Source organism: Myotis davidii, unplaced genomic scaffold (assembly GCF_000327345.1).
Source record: "Myotis davidii unplaced genomic scaffold, ASM32734v1 scaffold653, whole genome shotgun sequence".
Taxonomy (NCBI): Eukaryota; Metazoa; Chordata; class Mammalia; order Chiroptera; family Vespertilionidae; genus Myotis; species Myotis davidii.
The window spans coordinates 1,631,203-1,637,835 of NW_006285129.1; positions in this window are offsets into that span (position 1 = coordinate 1,631,203).

Consider the following 6,633-nt stretch of genomic DNA (forward strand, 5'->3'; position numbering starts at 1 on the left):
AACAATGTTGCAAAAGGCAAGAGTTCCTTTTTTTTCGTAAAGTCAGTATTTTCATTCTCACTTTACAAATAAAGAACTGAAAGCATAGAGAAATTTAATAATTCATCCCAAATTACAGCTTGTAAGTGGCCGCTCTAGGATAGAAACCCATGCGGTCTGATGTGAAGGCCCTGCACTTAGCCAGATATATACCACATATGTGGGGTTGATCCGTTCCTATCTGGGCACTCCTTCAGGGGAGCCATCATATCATATTCACCCCAAAGCTGGACAGTGCCTGGGACTTAGCAAACACTTAGAGTATGTGTTCACAAAATGTTAATGGCCACACCACTGAGCTACACCATTGCTCTTATAGCCAGCGAGTCCTAGACCAAAGCGACCATACAAAAAGTTTTGTGGTCCCTTGGATGTTATGGTCTTTTTAAGTTGTACTCATTTTTTGGAATTATGCTTGTGTTTGTTGCAATGACTGCCTTTCAGACCCCTGGTCTCCACACTGAGATTGTAAAGCCATCTTTGCCCTGTAACTCCAGGGTTCTAGGTCAGAACTTGGAAACCTGTTCCATGGTTCGACTGCTCACAGAGCTCTAGCATTCACTCTTTTGTATTCTGTGTGTCTAGATTTCTCTTCTTCTTCTAACCTGCTTAGCATAATAGACAAAAGTATAAACTTAGGAGTTAGAAAGATTTAAGCTCAAATTCCAGCTGTCTTTTCTGGCCGTATTTCTTGGTCAATTATCTAATCCTCCGAACATGTTTCCCAACTTTTATAATGGGAATAGTAATACTTACATTACTTACATCACTGGTGGAGATTACTTAAGATAATTTATAAAATTGTCTAGGATTAACTTAGCATAAATGCTTAGTAAACTGTATAATTATTATAAGTTCCTTTAAGAAATATTTGGCATCTAATAGTGTTTTACACATAGGTGCTCAATCATGTTTGATAAAAATAAATTAGGATCCAACAAGAGGCCTTTAAAGGCAAAATACTACTTCTCTGTCAAAATGATTGCTTCAGAAGGTAAATCATGATTCGGGTTTTTTAAAATAACACTTTTCCTGAGATATAATTCACATACCATAAAATTCAATCTATTTTATTATTATTGATTTTAGAGGGAGGAAGAGAGAGAGAGAGAGAGAGAGAGAGAGAGAGAGAGAGAGAGAGAAAGAGAGAGAGAGAAAGAAAGAGAGAAACATTGATGTGATAGAGAAACATCAATAGATTGCTTCTCCTATGCACCCTGACCGGGATTGAACTCACAACCTTCTGGTGCATGGGGTGATCCAAACACTGTTCAGGGGGAAATTGTACCTTTTAAAGTGTGCAGTTTAGTGGTTTTCAGTATAATCACAGAGCTATGCAATTAAGTTATTGTTATTATGGTGTCTGTGTCCTTAAGTAAGTTTCCTCACTTCTCAATGTTCCATTTCCCCCCTATAATAGCTATAAGGTGTTATTAGTGCCAGGGCACAAGTGGACACACGTCAGATAATTTCTGCTGCAATTCTGGAGAACAGTGTGGTTCTACCAGGGCCTGCACACCGTTTGGAAAGGAACCAAAAGTGATGGTTTCTAAGGATCACCTTGATGAGACCCGCAGAGGTTTTCGCCTGCCTGGGTTCTGAGAGGTCGTTTGGCCCAAGGAAGCAGAGGCCTGGGGCCCAGAGGTAGTCTCAGCTACACCATTTCTCTGGATGTGGGCCTCGTTCTACTCTTCTCATGATCCTCTGCTCATTCCACATCCACACGGCTCTGGGTTCTCACGGGTGATCCCACTTGGATTTTAGGCCCAGTTGAGGAAGCTTGTGCGCTATTGGCTACTGGATTGTCTTTAGAGGGAAGCTCTATCTTAGAATGTTAAAAATCACTCTAATTATACCTGGAAAGTCCCAGATTTTGGATTTTCCACTGGATGTCAGCTGAATTTTATTTTTATGTCACATCCTATTCAAGGGAGGCCTTCTTCAGCTTAAGGTCTGTGCCTATCATAAGAAGCAAACATTCTCTCTGTGCTGGAACCACTATATTGAGGTTTCTCAATGAACTCAACTTAGAGCAGATATGTGAGAGTTGATCCAGGAACACTGGTACATATTAAATCTCTCTTTTCTCTAAAAGCAGCTTAGGAAGCTTCTCTTAGCTCACAGTATGATGAAGTGGGGAGAATGTTGACTTTGCAGGAAGACAGATAGTCTGTATCACAGCTCCAACATAACCACCTGTAACACCTGGGGCGAGTTTCTAAATGGGAGTCTCTGTTTCCACACCTGTGCAATGAGGATAATGTTAGATATGTGAGCATTAGATGAGGCAATATTAGAATAATGCTCAGCACATGATAAGGGTTCAGTATATTTTATTTTATTTTATTTCCTTCCTATTCTCAAATTTAATCTGATTAAGATAATGTTATCAATAAGTTCTAGGGGTGATGATTCCTAGAGATGATTCTTTTAAAAATATATATTTTTAAAATTATTTCAGAGAGAGGAAGGGAAAGGGAGACAGAGAGAGAGAAACATCAGTGATGAGAGAGAATTATTGATCGGCTACCTCCTGCATGCCCCCTACCAGGGAATGAGCCCGCAACTCAGGCATGTGCCCTTGATTGGAATTGAGCCAAGGACCCTTTAGTCTGCAGGCCAACCCTCTATCCACCAAGCCAAAACGGTGAGGGCTGGAGATGATTCTTAACACTGTTCCTTTCTGGTAGTTTCTCTTCCTAAGAGAAATCAGAGACCAGTGGGTTGAACTGATGTAACGCAGCCCTCAAAGGAGCTTAAAATTTCTGTTATGAAAAGTCCATGAGGAAGATGGAACCACTAGCAAGACCAGCTAAGAATGTGCCCACCCCCAGATTCCTTTTTAATTTTGTCACATCATTGTTGATATCCAAGTAATGGAGTCTCATAAAGAGATGACTGCTGACATACCCAGGCTTTCAGATTGTATGCAATATGAGGTGTCAGAGACTTGGTCTGTCCATATCTAACTGAGCAGAACCGTGGGACCCTCAGTCACTTGCTGAAATCTACTTAGGGCCACTGAAGACTGGGTCTCAGAAGCTCAAATGGTCCTGGTAGCCACAATATCAATAACCTGTGATGACATTATGAGGAGAGATTGCTCTCTGATGGATTTAGAAACTCACTGACTTGATAAACCTGACTGAAGGGAGAGGAAGTTGGGTTAGTACTGGAACTCTAGGATTCTTGAAGATGATCTAGAACTTGATCTAGACAGTTTGCAACATGTGATTATTAAGGCATCTGATTACAAAAAATCTAGAACCTATACAAAGTAATTTCCCTAAAAGGCTATGAAATATGTTCAAAATGTTAGGGGGAACTCTCTTTTCACAGCATTTCAAATATATGTACTATTGATTTCAGAGAGGAAGGGAGAGAGAGATAGAAACATCAATGATGAGAGAGAATCATCGATTGGCTGCCTCCTGCACTCCCCACACCCAGGCATGTGCCCTGACTGGGAATGGAACTGTGACCTCCTGGTTCATAGGTTTATGCTCAACCACTAAGCCACGGCCAGGCACATTTTATGCTTTTGAGTATCATTATGAGATGAAAATATTGGCATGTAAGCATGAGTTTGAGTTTTGGAATCATTCATAAGCATTTGGAACCAAGTTTGATAAATGAAGAGAATAACTCAGGAGGCTAAAAAAAAGGGGGAGTCCATTGTTAAGCATTAAAGTAACCAGACTGTTTCTACTCCAATGGCTCTCAGTAATTTCTAAGCAAATTTTACATGAACACTTTCTTTGATCCCATGATCCTTCTCATTGTGGGAATGTGCTTTCAGTGGTAAGGCAGTCCAACATTGTGTGGAACAGTACGCTGATGCTAGATCAGGAGTGAAGTTTGGCTGGGGTTTGGGCATTAGAGAAACTTTTGAAGATGTATGTATATCACACACACACACACACACACACACACATACACACACCCCTCTACACATATACAGTTAATATACATTATTGAAGATCTGACACATAAGGGTTTATGGTAAGCGCAGTGTCTTCAATGAAATCACATTGGTTTGGGATTATTTACAAGCCTGGAGTTTTCCCTCACTCCTTTTCAATGACCTTGGCACTCTCCTGTTTGAAAGGGTATGGAGGATCTGTCATTTGGGATTGCCCAGGATGTATTATGCATGCGTGTGCATCCACATACACAAATATACATATGAATATACATCTATCCATTCGTAAATCATCATATAGTATTTTTACTAGGGACACACTTGCTCTACAATACCCAATAAGGTTGATTTTTCTTGCCAGCTGGATGAAGAGAGAATTGTTAAAAAGTATATCTTGGGCTGCTTAGGATGGCATCTTTGGATAGGACCAGAGAGAAACAAATCCTCTATGATTTATAGATATTAGGCTGGGATTTAACTTTAGATTAATTAACTGTATTGATTATTGCCATTATCTATGATAATTTTATTTGTTTTCCCTTTAAAAGTTAATTATGTTTACTTTACTTATGAGTAAAGCTGCTCCACCCATGTGCTAATTCCTTGCCTCTGGCACTAATTTATGGTTCAGAGCTTGGGTCTCCTGGGACTATTTGTTTAAATCACTTCTGAGCATTTGGACTCTCAGAGGAAGGATAGTGAAGTGGGATCTGTGGAAAACCACATCGGCAGTGTCTCAGTTTTGCTTACGTGGCAGGTTTTCTTCCTTGAGAGCTAATTCTTGAAATAGGGACACTAGATTACCAGCTTAGCAAGGTAATTGCAAAAGACAGAGTAATTATTTTATGTCACTGTTATAGGGTGACTAAGGTCTCAGAAATTGATGGTGTTCTCTAATCCAGTTGCCCTAGTTTGTGCAGGCCAAAGGCACAAGGGCAGAATCTGATGATCCCTGAGGCTCAGGACCCCTGGCCTAGGGAGACTAATAAAGCCCTTTAAGATGTTCAAAGATGACATCCACTCATTTCTGAGATGTATAAGGCTTGAGTGACAGGTGTACTCATGGAGAGTGGGGCTTCTGGGGCCTCTGCTACAAGAGGAGAGGCCATTTGCCAGGGCTTTTCTCACACCTGTCTCCTAAGTCTGGTTCTCATAGAAGAATTCAGGGCACACAGAGGATAAAACTCATAAAGGAATATGTTTCTTGACTTCTCCCCAAAAACTAAAACAAAATCTATAGGGAATTTGTTTAGACCAATGATTAAGAAAATAAACCTTGGACTCTGACAGATCTGGGTTGGAATTCTGTCTTTGCCACCCACTAGTTATGTGAATTAATATCTGTAAATATGGGGAATTTTCTTCATAGAGTTGTTACAAAGCTTAAAAGGGGTAAGTCGAGTGCCTGGAATAAAACTGCCATTCAATAAGAGATAGGAATTGCTGGTTTTTACTCAAATAAAAAATACTATTTTTTTTTGCATTTGATTGACATACTCTATTTTCTGTGGATAATATCATTGTGAACATTACTCCTACCAGTTTTATTTAGAGAGTTGAAATATGCCAGATGTTGTGCTTGGGTTTAATCAGCATCTCTGAGTGCCTACTAGTATTACTGGACCAAGTAGCCTGTGATTGGTCTGCTTGGAAGAGGGCCTTGGTTCTGGCTCAGTTGGCTGGTGGGTCACATTGGTTAAAGGTGATTAGGGATGCCAATAATCTTGGTGCTATTTATAGTAATGGTAATGATGACACAAACTCTGTTCATAATGGAGGTAGAATTCTCAAGTCAAATGCACTTAATTTGCAGCAGCAGGGCACAGCATAGGTCCTAGATCTGCTTGCAGGATGCACAGATGGCCTTATTCTTTTTCTTCCATTCACTCTATGACTGATCTACAGGGGAGAGGAATTCTAGTGTATGCTTGTCTTGTTTTTTTAATCTATAACCTTTCTTCTCTGGTTATACTCTAGCTCCTGGAAGCTCCTTTCTGGTTGTCTGGTTGTTCCTACCCATCTCATCCTACCAGGAAGGTGACTCTTCCCATACCTTGAGATCATGGATTCTTTGGGGGGTTTTATAGATAGAAAAATCTTCCTGTCCCTTCTCTTTCATGAAGCCAGAGATTCCTAGCAATCTCTAATGGATTATAGATTTATGAATTTTTCCACTTCCTGCCTCCTGCCTTCCTATCCAATTGAAGTTTGATGGACAAGTAGTACTGAGAAGTTCAGATGGGTCTAAGTCAGCGGTTCTCAACCTTTGGGTCGCGACCCCTTTGGCGGTCGAACTACCCTTTCACAGGGGTCGCCTAAGACCATCCTGCATATCAGATATTTATTTACATTATGATTCATAACAGTAGCAACATGACAGTGATGAAGTAGCAACAATTATAATTTTATGGTCGGATCACAACATGAGGAACTGTATTTCAAGGGCCAGAAGGTTGAGAACCACTGGTCTACGTGAGGACATTTGATGACTGAAGTATGTTCTGCAGCTTTAGAACCTTCCTCTATGTTCATGACAGTGGAAGTAGCAACAAGTATAATTTTATGGTCGGATCACAACATGAGGAACTGTATTTCAAGGGCCAGAAGGTTGAGAACCACTGGTCTACGTGAGGACATTTGATGACTGAAGTATGTTCTGCAGCTTTAGAGAA